The 23,681-nt window shown below is 37.1% G+C and overlaps 1 non-coding gene across 1 annotated transcript; it reads right to left on the bottom strand.

Annotated features, from left to right (window-relative positions):
* Window positions 1-22,660: 22,660 nt before the first annotated feature.
* On the bottom strand, window positions 22,661-22,769 carry LOC122232101. Its single transcript, XR_006209458.1, has one exon. It is a non-coding gene; the product is annotated as a U6 spliceosomal RNA (small nuclear RNA).
* Between the last annotated feature and the right edge of the window lie 912 nt (window positions 22,770-23,681).

Here is a 23,681-nt window from a genome sequence, read left to right as displayed (position 1 = left end):
GGAACTGTATGTCCTATAATCTTATGTCCTAGACAGCCCAGAGGAAGGGTACTATAAATAGGTGGGAAAATAGAAAGGGGGATAACAACGTGCGTAGAAAAGAGCACCTCGTCTGGAGTGAGGGTCCTCTCTCACCTCTGCTAGAGATGAGCTGTAGAAACTGGAATGAAGCACTTCACTTCAGAGCCTCAATTTCTTCATGGTCAAATTGGATGGTTGAACTCTATGACCTTTACGGTTCCTTGCAACTCTAAAATGTGAACTATAAACACAGTTCCTTAACAACGACAACCAAAAAAAGCTAAAAAAATAAGTACTTGAGCCAGAAAAAAGAGTGGTAATTGTTGGCTGTTGGTGTTGAACAGGTACCAACAGGCAATGAAGGCCTGGATTGTAAAGAAAAAAATTAAAAAGAAAAATATAAAAGGAATCATCTCATTTTCTCCAGTCATGCGTCTGAAAAACAAAAATGAAAAATGAAGTGTGGTACTGTGGTTTATTTCTCTTTGTAGCTCCTGATACTTGTAACCAGATCATTTACCGTAATAAGCTACAACTATTAACAAAATGCCCCTTGTTATAAGAAACAACATAAAGCATTGACCTCAGAGTTCAATCCCTTAGTGACAATGTACTCTGGGAGCCAAAGGTTAAAAATTACAGGAACTTGTCCCACTAGAAAGTGTCTTTGCTAACCCAACACTCTGTGATTGGGTGAACACTTCTTTGAAGATAGGCATCAGATATCTTCTGCATGCATAGGCAAGCAAGGAAACAAACAGGTACCTGTCCAGACCTCAGTTTACCTCCCACTTCTCCAAAATGCTCCAAATCCTGAAAATCCATGGAAATTTCTAGAAGTTCTGTTGCTCAACATGGACCGAAGTGTCCGTGGAGGAACAGGGAAAGGCAGATGAACTATAAAAGTCAATTTTCCTCAGACCAGGAAGCAAGCCTATTGGGGGTGGGGGTGGGGGTGGGTGTCGAGCAGGGAGGAGATTAAAACCCTGACACAAAATGCTATATGAGAAGAGTAGCAGAAGTAAACTGACGGTCTCTTTCTCCTTGTAAATCCATTGTTAGCAGTTGAAGGGAGTCAAGTCTGGAGCCTGACATCATCTATTTAGTAGCGTAGCTGGGGGAAGCTATACATTCTGCCAAATTTGGTAACTTTTGGTAGTTTGAGGCAACATGAGGGTTTTTAAAACTAGCATGTAAAGGTATCAGAGGCAGCAGCATGGAAACAAGTTACTGAGACAAACAAATAATGAAGTCAAACTGTAGAGATTTCTTCAAAGTCCGTGCCTACTGCAAACCAAAAGCATGGCTCCACCCCCTTGCTCTTCCTGGGCCAAAGGCTGTTGTGTATTTGGGTAGATAAGAAGATCTGAAATGTCTCAGTGCTGAACTCTACCCAAGGGTCTCTGATGGTATGTTTGCTGTTTCCCAAAAGTATCCAGGCACCAGTAGGATTGGGTGAGAATGAATATCAAAGCCAGTTTTCAAAGGGAAAAGGAGACACTTGGCAATAGGCAGCTAGTTAGGCATGTATAAGCAGAGAAAGGCTCTCTTTGGGGCTGAGGAGGGTGAAGGGCAAGCTGTGAGGTAGGAGGGAAAGCTTCTTGTTGGTATCTCTGAAAATGACCACAGGAGCTTTGGGCACCTTCTGGCAAGACTGCCTCCTCTCCCTTGACTTACTGCACAGCCAACCAGCCTTTGTACCAGCCTCAGGGCCAACCAGGGACCTCCAAAAATGCCACTGAAGAATCATAATTCCCAGCCTTGAGGTCCCACTTGCATCCTTCTGTCCCAAGCAGGGCACTGGGGCACACTTTGAGAGGTGATATAAATTCTAAGAGTAGAATTAAATTAGTTAATACATATGGAAAGCACTTAGGAAATGGCCTAGCACAAAGTAAGTGCTATAGAGTTAACCATCAATACCATCATTTCCCTGACAGGGAAACCAAACACAGAGAACCCAGACAGTCCAACTACTGAGTACAGGTTCATAACCCTCACTCTTACTCAACAAGGAAGCCAAGAAACTAAGTGCTGAGTGATATGTCAAACATCCATCATGCAAGGGGAAGACTGATTTCAAATTTAGGGCTCTTGACTCCAGATCTGGTATCTTTCCACCTTACCCTGTGGCCTGGGTTATCATAGCATGTATGAGAGAACAAGTGACCAAAGTGAAGAGGTGTCTGCAACACAGCAATTGATCCTGTCTTTGAACAGAACCATGAATGTCTGTCTCTATGAGATTATGGCCCTCTGGATCCAAGAGATGTAGGAGGAAGAATAGAGTCAATCAGTCCAGAAGCACTGTTTCTAAAAATTCACTGAGCTATTACCATTAAGTTATGTCTGACTGGTGTGTTCTGACACATTAGCAAAGAAGTACTAGTTCCCCACAGGGAGTTCTTTGCATTTAGCCGTATATACCAACTTGTGCTTGAAGTCAAAATAATTGCCCACTCTTGCCCTGGAAAGTTTCAAACACACTGTGACTTGCTACATGTCCAGAAATTGATCACTTCATCATCAAACAAACCAGCCAGGGGAGCAATTGCTCCAACAGGAACGTTAACAGGCGAGAAAATGAATAGTCTCATGGTTACAAATGTTTTCTGCTGCCATGACTAAAAATTGCTGTGATTTTTTTTAAAGTTCATATGCCTAGATATTTTACTGCTGAAAATGTCAAGCCACTGAGCTATTGTTATAATAACTGACCACTCCACGATAGCATTTCATGACTGTTTTTTCTGTTGTCAAGTAGTCAGCATTATAGATTCTGAATAAATTTGAGCTACTGCTGATCTGCTTTCCAGCACACAGCATTATTGGCTCTGAAGGAAGCATTAATGTTGCAGACTGTGAATGTATATTATGAATAATACCAGGGTACAAATATTACCAAACCTTTATATGTGCTCTTTGTTTCCTAATAAAACTCGTGTAAGGTCCTCCAAGGGGCCTGTCTCAGCTAACCTCAGAATTCACTCAGCTTATTAAGTTAATACAGTAACTTGCCAAGTCAGGGCTTCTCTGTTGCTGCATGCAGTAGGATGTGATGGTTTTTAGAAGTGGCTTATTTAAAAGCTTTGCCCTTCCTTGGAAGAAGAGTTCATGTAATATGACTAAGTTATTATAATCATCATCCATATTCATTAAATAAAATTATTTTTCAAGTATATTACAGAATAAATATGCTAGACTTTAATTCTAAAACAGGACAACACCTTTCTAATGCGGGTATGCCTCGCTTTAAATAAACCAATGGTTTTCTGATCAGTTGACTGCATGTGAAAGGCTTTCTTGGCAGTGTCCAAGCTGGGTGAGTCCCTTGTTGGGTATCTGTTCTCTTACTAGCATCTGTTACTCAGGGGCTTTGTTGACTCATATATAGTCCCTCCTTAGGTACCAAGAAGATAACTAGATAATCTTTTGAGACCACCCAGGTTTGGGCAATTTTCATCCAACAATATCTAAAAAGAGATGTTATGAGTAACATTTCAGAAAATAAATGACCTTATTTGAGAAGAACCAAAGTAAAACTGGAGACAGAATTACTGGATAATGAAGTTAGATAAGTATCACTTACAGCAAATGTAACCCAGGTGTGGCCTTATTTAATCTTTCCTCACAGAGAAATTAGTAAAGTCTTTGGCCCTGAGTGGCTTAGGTTGGAGTGTCAGCCCCTTTCTTGCATCATCCACCTTTGGGATTCCCAATGACACCCTCTGTGGGGCTTTTCAGATTCTCTCTGCATTCTCTCAGCCTCTCCCTCTACTTACAGGTTTCTTTGTTTTGTTTTGTTTTTTGTTTTGTTTTTTGGTTTTTTGTTTTTATAGCAAATGCTGTGGATTTCTTACTGCACTCTGCACTCTGGCTTTATCTCATACTGATAGTGTTGGTCTCCTATGGTGTGTTCTCTGCATCTAGTCCCAAATTTGCATATTTCTTCATTGTTAACCCGCCTCCTAGGTTAGGTCTCAGCTATATCTCACAATCCTTTTCAGCTGCACTTCAGAGCATCTCCTGGCTTCTGATGCATTTGGGAAAAGAGATGGGCAGAGAAGATGTCACTCTGAGCTCCTAGCTATGCTTCAGCTGAGGCAGTTCGGCTTTGAGTTCTATTACTTGTAGTGTTCTGTTGAGATTTCATTCCAAACAAGATCTCCTTGCAAACAAACAAACAAATGGAGAAGTTTGAATACTCCATGATTAAAAGCCTCCCTTTCTTCACAAAGTCACCACAGGGTCAGGGAACTCACTGTTTGTATTCATTGTTCTGTTTATCTATTGATGTGTTATAAAACCATTGGAAACTTGGCAGCTTAAAAAGGAAACCATTTTATTGTACCTCCAGATGTTATGGGTCAGAAATTCAGGCTGGGCTTAGCTGGGTGTTTCTTTTGTTCCCTGTGGTATTGAAGGAGTTCACTTGGTGATATCCAACTCTCAGGTGGGTCCAGGGCAGGGGCAAGGGGTCCAAAACAGTTTCACTGTCATGTGGCTTGATGGGGATGGCAGAAAGGGTGGGCTTAGCTGGATCTGTCAACACAAGTTCCCACACAAGGCCTCTCTAGCATGACAGTGTCAGGGAAACTAGAACTCTTGGATGGAAGCTTGTGGTTCCCTAAAAGAGTGTTCTAAGTGACGGGAAGTAGAAATTGAGAGACTCTCAGGGCCTTGGCTCAGAAATTGGTACAGTGGTACATCTACTATTATTTTATTGGTTAAAGCAGTTACATGGATTCCCACATTCAAAGGAAAAAGATAGATCTCTCATAAGAAGATTAGTATATACATGAAGCCTTCTTTAATCTAAGATAGATACAGACCTCTACATGACCCAAATGGCCACAGCATCAGGGACTTTACCTTCCTCCTTTGTTTCTGGCCTCGGTTCTCTTCATGGTCTTGTAGACCACTGGCCAAGAGGATCATCCACCCGAATTGACCCATACTTACCAGTGTAGGGGAATAATAGCCTCACAGTGTCCATTATATATTTCTGAACTGACTTCCAAGAACACTGACTATTCCTATCAGTCATTCCAGTATACAAGATGAAGAGGTTTTTCTTTGACTAGGTTTGCCCTATAAGATATAGAACATCTAGTTAAATTTGAATTTTAGATAAACAAAAAACTTTTTTTTAAGTATAAGTATTTCCCAAATATTGCATGGGATATAGTCATACTAAAATATTGTTTGTTTAGTCTCATAGCCTTAATTATTTTGCTGACATGGTTAAAGCAATAACATATATATATATCAAAGTGCAATAATGGAGACAAAAATCACAGAATTCTTTGACTTTTCTTTCCCATTGCAAGAGGTTTATAATTCACTGAGTGGATGAGGGTGAGAGGAATATAGTTCTATCTGAGGTCAATCAAAGTTTACACCCACCACTTAGCCAAACTATATGTGAATGTCTTTTATTAAACAAAAATTTCTGTTTAGCAGTTGCTTCAATCATTCCCTTTCTAAGCTGAAGAAAATCTCTACATTTAAATATAGCTATATGAAATGCCCAGAGTCAGTCAAAAATATTTATTGTGTACAATGTGTTAACATAATTAACATGTGGTTCTTGCCTGGTAAGAGTTCAGAATCCAGGGGAGATACATATATCTGAATAGATAATCACATGCCAATGTGATTGATTTTCTAACAAAACAAAAGCAGAGTTCTGTGGGTGTGACTAATAGGACTCAGGGAGTTTGGGATCTTAAAGGAGGTAACATTTGATCTGATCTTGAAAGGCAAGTAAGAAATTCCCAGGCAGAGAAGGAGAGCAAAGGGATTCCCAGCAGGGATCTAAAAAAAAAAAAAAAAAAAGTCATGAAGTCATGAAGGAGCTGCTATACTTGTGAAGCAGAGAAGGTTCCGGTCTAGTTGAAACTAGAAAGGAAGGACCAGAGCCCCACTCACTAGGTCTCACTCATACTACTACTACATAGGAAAGATGAGGGATGGCCTCAGTCCACGTCAAAACTCAGTAACAGCAAGACAAAGGGTAATAAGAGCAAGTGATCACAGGGCCCAACAAATAATCAAAGGTAAAAGGAAAGATGCCTAACTTCTGTAAGGATAAAAGTAAATTGCTGCTATAGCTCTAGAAACTTTTATTCCCATCTCGCTGCAGCAAAAGCCAATTTTCTATGTGAGGCTGGTTTGGAGGGTTGCATAAAATAATTGACTACCTTTCAGTTTTGGAGATGATGAGCAGAAACATTCCCCAGGTAGGGATTACCCTGCCACATTGTATGAGGAAAAAAAAGGAGCAAAAGCTTTTAATGATTTCATTACATATCCTGTGTGAGCAAGATTTCAATCTGGCTAGAAAGCAAAGATTCTGTGCCTGCTAAAGCCATGTATACTTGAGTATTGCATAGTCATAATATATGATTAGCGACAGCCTAGTGGTGCAACATCGGTAGGAGAACATGGTGAAGAGCCAATGTTCAAGTCTAACAAAACGACAGAAAGCGTCTTTCTGATGTCTGACAAGCTTTCAATTATTTGATGTCTTTCATAACTGATCTTAATAAACGTAACTATTAAAACTTGAAAGACACAATGAGAGACCACTACACATCTACTAGAATGACTCAAATTAAATATATATATATATATATCAAAGTGCAATAATGGAGAAAAAAATCACAGAATTCTTTTAATTCTTTGGCTTTTCTTTCCCATTGCAAGAGGTTTATAATCTCATATAATCTCACTGAGTGGATGAGGGTGAGAGCAATTTAGTTCTATCTGAGATCAATCAAAGCTTACAACCACCACTTAGTCAAACTATATCTGAATGGGTTTTACCATATATGACAATATCAAATGCTGATGAGGAAACAAAGAGGCTAGAACACTTCTATTTTGCTGGTGAGAATTCTACTTTGGAAACAAGTTTGACAGTTTCTGGTAGATGTAAACTTACATGTAGGTTACCCTTAGAGACATGAAAACCTATGTTCACACAAAGACCTGCATATGAATGTTTACAACAACTTAATTCATAAATCCTAAAAGCCAAAAACAACACCAAATTTTCACCAACTAGTCAACAGATAAATTATGTTAGAGCCACATGATAATAAAAAAGAAAAAAACTACAGATACATGCACCAACTTGGACGAATCTCAAGAGCATTATGCTAAGAGAAAAAGGTTCGACTCAAGAGACTACATACTGAATGATTCAATTAATATGTTATTATAAAAAAGGAAAAAAATTACAGAAACAGAAATCGGATCAGTGGTTATTGGTAGCTGGACAGGGGAAAGAGTTTATTAAAAAGGCTTATAAAAAATTATCCCAGATCTTGACTTTGGTTGTAGTTACATGACTATATAGATTTGTCAAAATTCATTAAACTGTACACCTAAAACACACGAATTTTATTGTGTGTAAATTATATGTCAATAAAGAGCAAAATAAACTTGTATCTTTAAAACAGGAAAAAAATAACAAAACAAGATATGAGGGAGCATTGTCCTGAATTTTCATTTGAGTATTGGTTTGACTATTTCCAGCTCTGAAGCTTTTTGACCCTTATTTAAACTTTTATTGACCATAATTATATCCTAAAGATCATATTCAATGACATACTTGAAAGTCTATCAGTCATTTGTACCAAGTTTGAGAGAATTTATTTCTATTGACTATGGGCATCCACTGTATGTAATAAACAAACATCTCTCCTACACAGCTAGAGAGGCCCTAGTTGTGTGCCATCTTTGAAGAGATTGAGGAAATAGTCACTTAAATCATTTTCTGTATTTTATGGTTTAGATGAGGAACTGCAGTTGATTCTATATCTTATATACATTAAAACAGCAAAAAAGAGACCTCTTGAGAATATTAACACAGTGGTAGCCAAATAAGTTGTGTATTTTGAGCACTTCATTTTATGAAGTAGTTCTGAATACCACAGAGGGAAACATGGAAAGGTTTCTTTTACTACTTTTTTTCTGCAACAGTGCTTTTGCTTTCTTAGTTAGACAAGTCTCAAAACACAAAGCCAAGACTAATTCACCAGGGCAGCCAGTGTTTCCCTTTGAAAACAGGTTTCTTATCTTTCTTGTTTTGATAGTCCTGGTGTTCTGATGTAAAACTCCTGAGGTGTTCCATCAATAGACTAGGCAGTGGTTATTTTATGAATAGCTAATCTAAGTTAATAAATTGCTCATCAAGGGGCAGAAAAAAATCAGTGGGTCTTGAGAAACACAACAAAGGAGTAACCCTTAGACGAGTTTTCTACAGTGACATCTGAGGCATGTCTGGAGACATCTGGCACTAAGTTTACAAACAAGTACTCATCAAGCGAGAGGTAAGGTGAAAATCTTCAAATCCATGTAGCATTCAAATTTTAAAGCACAATCTTATTTAGGCAAGTTTTCCATTAAACTATGTGCTGTGAATGTATGTGTGAACTGCTGGTTATAATATTAGTTGGTATCAATGTCTTTCACCCAGTGTTTCTGGCAGCAGTGCTTTTATGAAATATGCTGTGCCAACAAAGCAGTAACTAATGTGCAATAGAGCAGGGAGGAGGCTCACGGCCAACAGGAGCATGGGGGCTGGGCAGGCATGAAGTACAACTTTACCAAAGAGCAGAAAATTTTGATGTTTCCCAACACTGATTTGTTCTCCCAACCATTTCAATATGCTACTGGAAGCCACAGCCAAACAGTTTCAAGTGACTTTATTAGAATATTTCAGTCTTATTAAACTGCCTTCCTTTTGGGTGCCTTGTTGTTTTGATCCCAGGTACTGAATCAATTAACAAATTAATAGGACTTTCTATAAATAGAGGATTCCTCTATTCTGCATTTAATTTTTCACACACACACACACACACACACACACACACACACACACTTACCTTACGGTCCCAAGAACTTTGCATGTTATACAAATATTTTCCCTGACTGAAATTGTTTAAAGTGGCTAATACTCGGACTCTTTATTCAAGTATTTGGCATTAAAACTATTATTAGTTTAAATTTCAATTTTAGAAGTCCTAAAAGTTGACTTATAGATTAAAGTTTCTTTTCATTCAACCCATAGCCAGTGGTTTCCGGTAGTCTGTGTATTTGTCAGGCATAGTTTGGATTTGTCCTCAGACACTGGAAAATGATGCTAATATTCTTAAATTACAGAATTTATAATAATAGCTAATATTTACTATGTATCAGGCCCTGTCACTTTACTTGTATTAATTTATTTGGACTTCACAGCAATCCAGAGAAGTAGGTATAATTACTTTAACAATGAGAAATGAAGTCAAACATCCTTCTTGCATTTATAACCCTGTCTCTGCCATCTAGTTGAGCAATTATACTTATCTTGTGTGTTAGACAATGAGAAACAAAGACTGCCTAATAGCAATTTGAAACGAAGATGAATTTATGGGATTTCCTGGCAAGGAAGATCTGCATTACTCAGGTCAAGCAGTTCTCTAACCAAGCAACAACTGAAAGGACCTGATTTAGAGTCAAAGGAGGAGAAAGGCAATATTCTAAGTCCAAGCTGCTAAATTGTGGATTACTTCCCTCACTTTGCAAATAGTCATCTGCTGGTTTTACATCACTGATACAGAGAAGCCAGGTTTCTAAACAAGTCTAGGATGAGTTATGAAAGATTCCAGTGGGCATAGGGTCATCCAGCAAACATGCTAGATGCACATGCTTAAACTGTGGCTAGATTTCTATTTCACATCCAAAAGATACCAGGTGACAACACCACATCTTTATGTTGTGGTAGGAATAGCGTCTACCTGGAGTGAAATGGAAGCGAATCAGGTGCTTCTACATTTCTCTATTCTCTGATGACACAGGCACACTCACTACAGAAAGGACCATATGTGTTCAGCTCCAGCAATTTCTAATTTGCTTACAAGCTTCATATTTGGAAACTATTCTACAAACAGTGCTCCCAAGATTTATACGAAGTGCATAATAAACAGAGAAGGAATGTTTTTCTTGTGCCTCCTAGGATTTTAAGAACTTGGAATCCTGGCATGGCCATAGCACAACTCAAGGAACAGGGAAAAATGAGCAGAAACAAAACAAAACAAAAGCAAGATAGCTATTTTGGACTACCTGAGCCTAGTCCACCTTTGGCCCTTTTGTCACTAGCAAAGGACACCTTTCTAATTCCCACTATTTTAGGTTATTTTTCTTCTAAGTTAGCAGCAGGACATAGAGTGCAAAAATATGCCGGCAGCTGGTGTAACTCCTGTAAAATGTCATCCCAAGAACAATGTTTCACATCAAACATGTAGGGGATGAGATAAGCACAGGCATTAATCCAATACTCTCCCTCACTGCCAGCAGAATGCCACAGCAGTAGCAAATCCATGAAACACAAGCACAAGTATGTGGAGAAAAACCTCACTCAGTGTAGAAATAAGAAAATGTCTATTAGGTAGCTTCCTTCCTTAAGCCCCAATTTTTTCCTTTAGATTGTTCTTTTGTATAAGCAGTTGTTCCCTGAATCTCCCTTTCAAAAACTAATATTCCTAGAAAGAATAAGCACCTAGCCATATTAACTCCCTGGCCTAAACTTTCTGACTAATAGTGACCCTTTGTCAAATGTCACATTTCATAACGGACCAACTGAAAAAGAAAGCAGCCTAAATATGTAAAAACCACAATAATAACAACAAAACAACTAACTTTCAGCTTGTGCATTATAAAGAGTTTCTAAGATTGTAAGTCATGGTTCACATTGAAATATTGTCTAGCCCTAGAACTCGTATGATTTTAGAACTGACACTGGAGGACATAAAAATAATTCAAAATAACACAATACCCAATTACCAAAAAATCCAATACAGAGAAGCAATAGAAAAGTATCAATTGGTGCCTAAGAGAGTGGTCAGCAAGCCAGTATGGAATGTGAAGTTGGGTCAACTGTCTAGGGTTCCTGTCTCTGAAAACTAGTTAGTCCAGAATGCAAAATGAGGCACAGATAGCCAAGACACATTTTCATTCAAACCCACATTATTGCAATAGTTTGGATATAGCCAGCACAGCTGATCAGACATCATCAGGAGAGATTTGATTCAACTGGCAGCCAAGGGATCAGAACTTTACCGAAATATCTCTGTTCAGGTTTTCTCACAGCATTCTTGGTTTACCCATTCTATATATTTTCAGCTGCTTGATTAGCATAGATTCACTATTCCAGTTGTCTTGCAGGAAACAAAAATTGTAAAGCCCTAGCCTCTGCACCCTGAGAATTTATCCTCTAGATACAGAAGAATGCTTCAATAGAAAAAAATTTGCAAAGGATTATAAGGGTATATGACAACGACCATAAAGTACTATCTTAAAAACAAATGCACAATAGCCGATTTACCTAAAAAAAGTAATCAAGTTAGGACAAATTCAATAAGAAAAGATCTCCTGAATAGAGACAGTTTCTCTCACATTTTATTTTTAAAAAATTTTTTTCTCATCTTTTTTAAAATTTAAATTCAAGTTAGTTAACATATAGTGTAGTATTGGTTTCAGTAGTAGAATTTAGTGATTTATCTCTTACAGATAACACCCAGTGCTCATCCCAAAAAGTGCCCTCCTTAATGCTCATCACCCATTAATCCATCCCTCCACCCACCTCCCCTCCAACAATCCTCAGTTTGTTCTCTGTATTTAAGAGTCTATTATGGTTTGCCTCCTACTCTGTTTTTATCTTATTTTTCTTTTCCTTCCCCTATGTTCATTTGTTTTGTATCTTAAATTCCACTTATGAGTGAAATATGATATTTGTCTTTCTCTGACTTATTTTGCTTAGCATAATACACTTTAGTTCCATCTACATTGCTGAAAATGGCAAGATTTCATTCTTTTTGGTCACCACGTAATATGCCATTGTGTGTGTGTATGTGTGTGTGTGTAAACATATATATATATATATATATATGCAAATGTGTGTATATACATGCACACATACACACACACGTGTGTGTATATGTGTGTGTGTGTGTGTGTGTGTGTGTGTATACACATTGTCTTATCCATTAATCAGTAAATGGACATTTGAGCTCTTTCCATAATTTGGCTATTGTAGATAACACTGCTATAAACATTGAGGTGCATGTTTCCCTTCGAATCAGCATTTTTGTATCCTTTGGATAAATACCCAGTAGTGCAGTTGCTGGGTCATAGGATAGTTCTATTTCTAACTTTTTGAGCAATCTCCATACTGTATTCCAGAGTGGCTGTACCAGTTTGCATTCGCACCAACAGTGCAAAAGTGTTCTCCTTTCTTCGCAGCCTCACCAATATCTGTTGTCTCTTGTGTTGTTAATTTTAGCCATTCTGACAGGTGTGAGGTGTTATTTCATTGTGGTTTTGATTTGTATTTCCCTGATGATGAGTGATGTTGAGCATCTTTTCATACGTCTGTTAGCCATCTGGATGTCTTCTTTGAAAAAGTGTCTATTTACATCTTCTGCCCATTTCTTAACTGGATAATTTGGTTTTTGGGGGTACTGAGTTTGATAAATTCTTTATAGATTTTGGATACTAACCCTTTATCTGATATGTCATTTGCAAATATCTTCTCTCATTCCATCGGTTGCCTTTTAGTTTTGTTTGTTGTTTCTTTCACTGTGCAGAAGCTTTTTTATCTTGATGAAGTCCCAATAGTTAATGTTTGCTTTTGTTTTCCTTGCCTCAGGAGACATTTCTAGTAAGAAGTTGCTCTAGCCACCAAAGAGGTTTCTGTCTGTGTTCTCCTCTAGGATTTTAATGGTTTCTTGTCTCACATTAGGTATTTCATCCATTTTGAGTTTATTTTTGTGTATGGAGTAAGAAAGTGGTCCAGTTCCATTTCCATTAGTTTGGAAAACAGTTTTCCCAATATGATTTGCCGGAAGAGACTTTTTCCCATTGGATATTCTTTCCTGCTTTGTCGAAGATTAGTTGGCCATACATCTTGGGTCCATTTCTGGGTTCTCTCCTCTGTTCCATTGATCTATGTCCTGATACATTTTAAAAGGGACTTTATAGACATGGATTTTCAGGGAGAAGAGTGGAAGGTACCAGCATAGGCAGAGATACTATATTGCTACAAGTAGAAAATTTTGTTATGGAGAAATAAAAAAGGATCTAACCAAACCAGAAAATGTAGCAAGCCTTGTAGAAGAAAATGCTGTAATGTGGAATCTGCAGTTCAATTAGAGCTTTGTATGTTGGGTAGTTTTATTCTTAAAACAACATGGTTTCTCTTAAAAAGGAAATATTATTCTAAAATTTTGTGTAAGTCTTTAGATATTTTATAGCATTTATTTTCCCTCTAATTAAAAAAGTAACAACTCTTCTTGGTAGAAAATGTGAAAAATACAAAGGACAAAGAAGAGTTTTAAAATCTTCCATAATGCCACTACTTAGACTTCACTGTTAATGCTTACAGCCTTTCAATCATTTTATTCTCTGTGTGTGTGGTTTATATGAGATGCTTTATTGTATACAAAATAGATATCTTACTTCACATATAGTTTTATATATCTTTTCCATTTTTTTTTGAGGGTGGCGAAGGGCAGAGGGAGAGAAAGAATATCATGACCTGAGATGAAATCATGAGTTGGATGTTCAACTGAGTGAACCACCTAGGCATCCTGTATCTTTTCCACTTTTAATATTTTATAATTAACATCTGCTTGGGGCGCCTGGGTGGCTCAGTCATTTGGGCATCCGACTTCAGCTCAGGTCATGATCTCACGGTTTGTGAGTTCAGGCCCCACATCAGGCTCTGTGCTGACAGCTCAGAGCCTGGAGCCTGCTTCTGATTCTGTGTTCTCCTCTCTCTCTCTGCCCCTCCCCCACTCGTGCTCTTTCTCTCTCTGCCTCTCAAAAATAAATAAAACTAATTTAAAAAAATTTTTTTAATTAACATCTGTGTTATGTGACATTTTTTCTGAGGCTTTTTATATTGCTCTGATTTCATTAATACTTTTTCCCCAATTTCTATTATTTTTTACAAATAGGAGAAACTGTAAATAAAAGCTCGTTATGTTGTCTGAGAGGAATAATCCTTAGCTGAATGAATCACTTAGCTTGATATTAGCATATTTTGGTTCCCTAGATTAAAATATTCAGAGATGACTACATTAGTAAAGATTTGATACACCCTGATTCTGTGAGATGATAAGGGACTAACCCCTGACTATTAGTTCCAAATTTCTTCTGGGCTTTTAGAGTGTGTTCCTGTTTTACTTTGGGAACTAGAAGTCTTGTCTTCAAATTAATGATATACTTTTCTTTGCCATTGTCAGTGTCATTATCAAACCATACTTACGAAATAATTGGGTAACAACACCAAGGGCCCATTGGTTCAAAATATTGTATTGTAATACTACTCTTCCATCACTGCCAAAATCCAGTATGCCCCCCTTCCAAAATCAGTTGATCCTACTCAGGCACCAAAGCAGTAGTTCATTTTTACTACATCTTCTTGGTGGGCATACCATTCAAAAGAGAGATATAAAAAGCACTATTATGTTAAATGTGGCTATTCAAGATGACAAATATTTTTCTTCCTGAAAACAAAATTATCTATCTATCTATATCTATCTGCCTGTCTATCACCTCCATTATTCATTTGAGTCTATTATTGGAGATTTCTATCTATAGTTTACTTGCTTCAGTATTCAACATAGTAACTGACATCAGGAAGTATCTTTTCACTTAACAGTGAATGTTCCACAAATAGAGAAACATAACATTGGAGAATATTTCCTTATTAACTGATGAAGCTTTCTTCTGGGGATGCTCACATGTCCAGCAGCTTTGGCCAGGTGTCATAAGCAGATAAATATTTTATGCCTTGCTCTCCCTCTATTTCTGAAAACTTAAGGAAAAGTTATGGAATTGAAACATTTCAACATAGGCATGAAAATGAGTCCAGGCAAGAAGGTATCTATGCTGGATGCTACATAGAAGTGTTTACCTTCCTCTATCATGTAGAGTAAGGTGACCCTTGCGAAGCCTGGTGGCTAGAAATGTTCAATGTAAAACTGGCAATTTTGACTGATGACTTAGTTTTGCTTTTAATGACAAAGTGTGTAGAACATATTACTTAGGTTTGGCCACTTGCAAAAATATTGCAAGACAAAATATTTTCAGCACTCAACAAAAATGCTTGCATATTATTCTATTAGACTCTGCAAAGGGAAATTTTCAGAGACTGGCAATTTCCTTTTGTTCATAGCAATATATGTTCCTTCTCTACAGATAGGGAGAAACAAATCAGATTTTTCTCAACTTCCTAGGAAATACAGTGAGAACTGGTTCAGCTGTACTTATGTCAGTTAAACAAATAGAGTCACTTAAAAACTTAATGCAATAGAGTTCACAGAATTTCAGGAGAAAACTAAAATAATCCCTGAGGTGAGCTCTATTGAGGAAGCATACTGCTAAATTTTTAAAATGGGAACAAGAGATTAGTTTTCTTCTCCATGCTCTCTTCCTTGTGTTTCTTCAAACTACCAAGTGAGTGAATATATAAAGGAGCTGTATATACAGATGAAAAACATGCATGCACGCGCGCGTGCACGCGCGCGCGTGCACACACACACACACACACAACAGTAGGAAAGATTTAACTCAAGTCAATCCATGGATATAGAGCAAGAAAATTCCCCCAATTTTTTTTTAAAGTTGTAATCACTTGAACATTTTGTAGAATAATAAATTATAAAGCCTGAGTCACCATGAGTTGATTCAGTAAAATGAATACTTTAATAGAATAAAACTTACAATAAAAATAGTAATTATGTGTAAGTATATGATAATGAGGCTTAAGCTTAAGAACTACACATATTCTAAATACTATTTAGCACAGCAATATTAAATGTTTCTGGTGTTCTCTGTAAGGAGAAGAAGAAACTGTATGGAAGTCCTTAAGAGTAATGGATCCATAATACAAGGTAACATAGAGAACGTGGTCTGCCCACTTTCGGGAAATGGGACTCCAGGGTATAAATGATGCAGCACTAAGAACCACAGATTCTTCTTCACCCCACAATCATCTTTCCTCAGGGCTGCCCTGTTGCCCACACCCTGGGGAGCACCATTAATATTATGTTCCATGTAAATGGTAACCACTGGAACTATGCTACAGAAAATGATGTCTCCTACCCAAAGAAGAGTATCAGGAGGAGTTGGCTATTTTAATACCCTCTCCCCACGTACACTTCAATCTTTCATTCAAACATATATTCAACAACCATTTGTGGAGAATTGTTATTAGTTGATATTCTTTTAGTTAAGATGTAAGAAAACCCAATTCAAAGTAGCTTAATTTAAAGAAAAAGGAATTTATTGTTTCATGCAACTGAATAGTCCAAGGGTATACTAGCATTAAGCAAATAGCTGGTATCATCAGAATCCTGCGTGATTTTCTCCACTCCTTGGCCCCACTTTCTCTGTGTTGACTGGTCTTTGACAGTATTTTGCACATTGTTTAGAGCTGTACAAACTACTAAAAGACAAAATTTTCACTTAATAATCACTTTCTCCTTCCTTAATGAATTCTAAACTCAACATAATTATCTTGTGAGACATTAGCCTATCAGTCAATAGATGAATACACAACTTGAGGAATAAAAGTGACCACACCCTTAAAAGAAACAGGTAATTCAGTCTGAATCAGGATTGCTGGGATGGAGCTTGAGCACCTGCATTTTTAACAGCTCTCTGTGTAATATGTATGCATAAGATCACTGGTCTGCAAATTCAACACATAGCACTAAGAACTAGTTTTCCTACATTTGTGAAATGTCTAAAGGAATTCAATAGTTATTGTCATATTAAAATGTATCTAAATTATACTACTGCCAAACTTTTTTATTTGTGGCAGTCCTAAGAGTGGATGTTTCACATTTTCTAAAACACATAGGATCCATAGAAGCATCTCAGCTGTTATTAAATTTAATTCTCTGTGTTTACTCCCACCTTCAGATAACTTTTATTCACATATAATTTTAGGGAAAAATCCGGGTAAAACTTGAAACCCCAGTATGAATTGTCAGAAGTGTGTTGGCATAGTATTTTTGAGATATTAACATATATTCCTTTTTTCTCCGAGAATTTCCTCCAACTCTTCCTCCCTTCATTCAAAGAATATGACTGAGAGGATAAAACAAAGCAAAAACAGAGAAGTCTAAGAGTCTTGCTGGCTATAGTTTTCAAGTACTTAAGAATTTAAATGAACTGGGGCACCTGGGGTGTTCACTCAGTTGAGTGTCCAACTCTTGATTTTGGCTCAGGTCGTGATCTCATGGTTCATGAATTGGAGTCCCACCTCAGGCTCTGCACTGACAGCACAGAGCCTACTTGGGATTCTCTCTCTCCCCCTTTCTCTGCCCCTCCCTCGCTTGTGCATGCATGGGCACTCTCTCTCTTTCTCCCTCTCTCTCTCTCTGTCTCTTTCAAAATAAATAAATAAACTTTAAAAATAAAAAAAGAACTTAAATGGATAATATCTGGAGTAGAGACAAAATACTCAGAAAAAATAAGAAAGAAAAATTCCATACCTACCACCTCCACCTACCACCTCTACCACACAAATACAGACAAGAGAGAGACAATACGAGACATTTTGGAAAGTCCTATAAGGAAGACCCGATGGGTCCTTGGAGAGAAGGCATAACTGTAATGAGTTTAAGATGAGAATACAGAAACCCAGAGTCTCTAGTGCTTCCTTATCCCAAGGCTTGGCACAAAAACAGCAAAAATTTTCCTGTGCCCTACTCACTCATCTCCACCAACACTAGCACAGAAGTAAGAGAAAGAGATGGAGAAGCTAAGAGAGCCACATGGACACACATAGAATTTTATACTGTCTTGACTCAGCTGACTAAAACTCTTGGTCATTTGACATGTGCTAAATCTGTCTTCTGGAGAAAAAAAATGAACTTGGCAAAGATGGACTGTCATTTAAAGAGTGCAGGACCACAAAACTTGAGCCATTCCATTCCCAAAAAATAATCTGTATATATTACCCAAGGAAGAAAAAAAAAGGATTATTAGACAAAGCCTTTCCATCTATTCATAAGAATTTTTATATGCTTGTGTATTAGGTAGCTACTGGTGCAATAACAAATTATCCTCAGACTTAATGGCTTAAAATTATAGTAATTATTTATTATCTTGCATGGTTTCTGTAGGTCAAGAATATCAGAGTGTCTTGGTTATGTCATTTTGGCTCAACTATGTTTGAAAGATCCCACTTCCAAGATGGTTCACTCACATGACTAGCAAGTGCACCTTTGCTGTTAACAATTGGCCTCAATTCCTCTTCTCCACAGAGTTGCTTGAGGGTTCTCATAACATGTTGGCTGGCTTCCCTCAGGAGAGAGGTTGAAGAGAAGGCAAAGCAGAAGCCACAATGTCTTTTATGACCAAGCTTCAGAAACTGTACATTGTAACTCCCTCAAGATCCTATTGGTTACACAGGTCAAGCCTACTGATTATGGGAGGAGATCACACAAGATCAAGAATACCAGAGGGTATGGCTCATTAGACACCATCTTGAAGGTTGACTATCACAGCTTGCTACTTTGTAATATTTCCACTACATAATAAAGGATGTTTGACACAAATGAAAAAAAACATTCTAATAAATGTCATCCCTGTCAATCATCTCAGATATAAAAGAGAAAAGGAGTTCACCTCACTTTGAAAAGGAAGCAGTGAATAGGTTGTGTTTTTTTAACTTAACTCTGAATGAACTTTTTGTCCATTTCCCAAAGGCTATCATATCCATATCATGTGGATATAGAAATCTTCATCTGTGTTGCTTAGACCAAAAAAAAAAATAAAACATGAAACCTCATCAGTAAAGCACTGAGAAACCAGTATGGATATATCTGATTTTAATTTTATTTTCAGTGGAAAATAAAAGAGGCATTGTTATAAAAATTCTTCTGATTGGGGCACCTAGGTAGCTCAGTTGATTGAGCAACTGACTCTTGGTCTCCACTCAGGTCAGGATCATGGAGTTGTGGGATCAAGCACCACATTGGGCTCTGCACTGAGCATGGAGCCTGCTTGAGATTCTCTCTCTCTCTCTCTCTCTCTCTCTGCCCCTCTTCCCCATTCACTCTTCTCTCTCTCTCTCAAAAAAAAAAAACAAAAACAAAAACAAACAAAAGTACACACACAAAAAATAAAAAAAAAAAACACCAAGAAAGAAAGAAACAAAAAACCCCAGAACAAAACTGTTCTGATTAATATCCGTTTCCTAAAATCCTAACCTTCCACTCACTGCTTTATGAAAATAGTCAACTAACTTAGGACCCGGCAAGGAGAATGGAGGTTTTCCTGATCTCTGTCCAGAGAATTACCAGCAGCAACTGGTGTTTACCAATAACTAAAAGAGAATTTTTCTACTCCCACATCTGTGCCCTGGTATTGTGTAAGGCCCCCAAGCCTGCGTATAACCATGGAAAGGTAGGTAAAACACAAACAGCACAATGAAAGCTTAATTTTATCTACATAAAACAAAACAATTTGGTAACTTAATCCATTTGGCCACTACATTTAGTCAACTCAATTTTTTTAAAAAAGTTTTCAAAGAAGGTTTTAAACAAAATTATGTAGTAGACTCTTCTATTAAGAATAGCAACAATTGGGGTTCCTGGGTGGCTCAGTCTGTTAGGCATCTGAGTGACTCAGGTCATGATCTCATGGTCTGTGGGTTTGAGCCCTGCGTCGGGCTCTGTGCTGACAGCTCTGAGCCTGGAGCCTGCTTTGGATTCTGTGTCTCCCTCTCTCTCTCTGCCCCTCCCCTGCTGGTGCTCTCTCTCTCTCTGAATAAAAATGTTGAAACATTTTTTTTTAAAAAGAATAGGAACAATAATAAAATAAATCACTTGCATGTCTTCCCCAAAGAACTGAAAATTGTGCATTATTTCTAATTTTTACATGTGAAATCTCAGAGTCAGAAAGGTTAAATAACTTACCCAATAATATTTAGTAAAGCCAGCATTGAAATTCCTGACTCCAAAACCTATGTTCACTCCACTAAGCACATTATCTCCAATAAAGTGGTCTCCTTTTTGAACACAAGGCAAATTTAAAATATTTTGAGCAAAATATTTGCAACAGAAATATCATATGCATAACATAGAAAGAGAAAAAAAAAGTCAACTTTGTCCAAGCCATACAAATGGAATAAGCTAAAAAATTTTGCTTCATGTATTCACGAATAGTATTTTACTTGTCCTTGTAATATAGTCATATACCCATAGTGTCCTAGTCCTTCGGAAAATGAGATAGTTCAAAGAAAGAAAGAAAGAAAGAAAGAAAGAAAGAAATAATTTAAAACTGTATAGGTTTATTATTTTAGTACATAGACTTTGGAGTCAATATTAATCTATTCATGATTATATGAGTACTATTTTATCGCTTCATTCTGTGCAGCTGAATCACTCCTCAGAAATTTTTTTGTTCAAGTATAATTAATATACAGAGTTATATTGGTTTCAGGTATAAAATATAATGATTCAACAATTCTATCCATTGCTCAGTGCTCATCATGCTGTGTACTCTTAATCCCATTCACTTATTTCACCCATGCTCCCACCCACCTCCCCTCTGGCAACTACCACTTTGTTCTCTGTATTTAAGAGTCTGGGGTTTTTTGTTTGTCTCTTTTTTCCTTTGTTCAATTGTTTTCTTAGATTCCACATATGATTGAAATCACATGGTTTCTCTGATTGACTTATTTCATTTACCATTATACCCTCTAGGTCCATCCCTGTTTTTACAAATAGCCAGATTTCACTCTTTTTTATGGTTGACTAATATTCCACTGTGTGTGTGTGTGTGTGTGTGTGTGTCTACTATTTCTTAAAATTTTTTTTAACACTTATTTATTTTCGAGAGACAGAGAGAGACAGAGCTGAGCAGGGGAGGGGCAGAGAGAGAGGGAGACACAGAATCCAAAGCAGGATCCAGGCTCTGAGCCCTCAGCACAGGGCTCAATGCAGGGCTCAAACTCATGAACCACGAGATCATGACCTGAGCCAAAGTCAGACACTTAACTGACTGAGCCACCTAGGTGCCCCTACTATTTCTTTACCCTTCCATCTACCGATGGACACTTAGGCTGCTTCCATATCTTGGCTATTGTAAATAATGCTGGAATAAACATAGGGGGTCCATATAACTTTTCCAATGGGTGTTTTCATTTTCTTTGGATAAAGAAATTCCAGTAGTGGAATTACTGGATCATATGGTAATTCTATTTTTAATTTTTAAGGACCTTCATAATATGTTCCTGGCTACACCAGCTTGCATTTCCACCAACAATGCAAAAGGATTCCTTTTCTCTACATTTTTGCCAATACTTGCTATTTCTTGTGTTTTTGATTTTAGCCATTTTGACAGGTCCATGGTGATATCTCATTGTGGTTTTGATTTGCATTTCCCTGATGATGAGTGATGATCATCTTTTCATATTTCTGTTGGCCATTTGTATTCCTTCATTGAGAAAATGTCTATTCAGGTCTTCTGCCCATTTTTAATTGGATTATTTGTGGGTTTTTCAGTGTTCTATAAATTCTTTATATATTTTGGATATTAACCCCTTATTGGATATATCATTTGCAAATACTTCCTCTCACTTAGTAGGTTGTCTTTTGTTGATGCTTTCTTTCACTATGCAAAAGCTTTTTATTTTGACTTTTGTTTCCCCTGCCTGAGGAGACTATCTAGAAAAATTTGCTACAGCTGGTATCAAAGAGATTACTGCCTCTGTTTTCTTCCAGGAATTTTATAGTTCACTTCTCACATTTAGGTCCTTCGGCCATTTTGAGTTCATTTTTGTGTATGATGTTAGAAAGTGGTCCAGTTTTCCCAGCATCATTTGTTGAAGAGAGTGTCTTTTTCCCATTTTATCTTCTTGCCTCCTTTGTCATCAATTAATTGACCATATAAGCCTGGCTTTATCTTCTCGGCTTTCTATTCTATTCTATTAATCTATGTCATTTTTGTGTCAGTACCATACTGTTTTGATAACCACAGCTTTGTAGTATATCTTGAAACCTGGGACTGTGATACCTCCAGCTTTATTTTTCTTTTCCAAGATTGCTTTGACTATTTGGGGTCTTTTGTGGTTTCATAAAAATTTTAGGATTATTTGTTCTAGTTCTGTGAAAAATGCTGTTGGTATTTTGATAGAGATTGAATTAAATTTGCATATTGCTTTGACTTGTATGTACATTTTAATAATATTGGTTCTTCCAATCCATGAGTATGGAACATCTTTCATTTATTTGCGTCATCTTTTAATTTCTGTCATCAGTGTTTTAGATCTTTCACCTCCTTGGTTAAGTTTATTCTTAGGTATTTTATTCTTTTTAGTTCACTTGTAAGTGGGATTGCTTTCTTAATTTCTCTTTCTGCTTCTTCATCATTAATGTATAAAAATGTAACTAGTTTCTGAATATTAATTTTGTGTCCTATGATTTTATTGAATTTATTTATTAGTTCTAGTAGTTTTTTAGCGGATTCTTTAGGGTTTTCTATATGCAATATGATGTCATCTGCAAATAGTGAAAGTTTTATATCTTCCTTACCAATTAGGATGCCTTTCATTGATTGATTGATTGTTTTTAATATGGAACACTTCATGAATTTGTATATCTTTCATGCACAGAGGCCATGCTAATCTTCCCTGTATCATTCCAATATTTTAGTATATGTGCTGCAGAAGCAAGCACTATTTCTTTTTGCTGTCTGATTGCTGTGGCTAGGACTTCCAGTATTATGTTGAATAAAAGGGGTAAGAGTGGACGGACATCCTTGTCTTGTTTCTGATCTTAGAGGAAAAGCTCTCAGTTTTCCCGTTGAGTATGACATAACCTGTGGGTATTTCATGTTTGGCCTCTATTATATTAAGGTATGTTCCCTCTAAACCTACTTTATTGACAGGTCTTTTTTTAAATGTTTATTTATTTATTTTGAGAGAGCACCTGAGTGCATCCACAAACACATAGCACACCCACAAACACATGCATGGGAGAGGGGCAGAAGAGAGGGACACCACAGCCTGAGGCGGCTCAAACTCAGGTGCCATGAGATCATAACCTGAGCCTAAATCAAGAGTCAGAAGCTTACCCAATTGAGCCACAGAGGCACCCCATGTTGACAGTTTTTATCATGAATGAATGTTGTACTTTGTCAACTGCTTTTTCTGCATCTATTTAAGTGATCATATAGTTTTTATTCTTTCTTTTGTTGGTGTGATGTATCACGTTGATTGATTTGCCAGTAATGAAGCATTCTTGCATCTCTGGAATAAATCCCACTTGATCGAGGTGAACAATTTTTTTAATGTATTTTTGAATTCAGTTTGCTAATACATTATGGAGGATTTTTGCATATATGTTCAGCAGAGATATTGGCCTGTAGTTTACTTCTTTTAAAGTGTCACTGCTCAGAAATTTTTAAAATAGTTTTTTTGCAAATCTGAAAAGAGAAACAGTATTTTTTAAGTTGTTAGAATTCAGTTCTCCAATGACTTCTTTTTAGTACTGCTGTACCTCACCAGCAGCAGGCTGGCATTGATGAGAAAACAAAAATAATTATGCAATTATTATGAAACTCTGTTCAAAGGTACTTTTTACTTTACA

This window comes from Panthera tigris, chromosome A1, assembly GCF_018350195.1.
Source record: "Panthera tigris isolate Pti1 chromosome A1, P.tigris_Pti1_mat1.1, whole genome shotgun sequence".
NCBI classification, from domain to species: Eukaryota; Metazoa; Chordata; class Mammalia; order Carnivora; family Felidae; genus Panthera; species Panthera tigris.
This window is presented reverse-complemented; position numbering and strand designations above follow the sequence as displayed.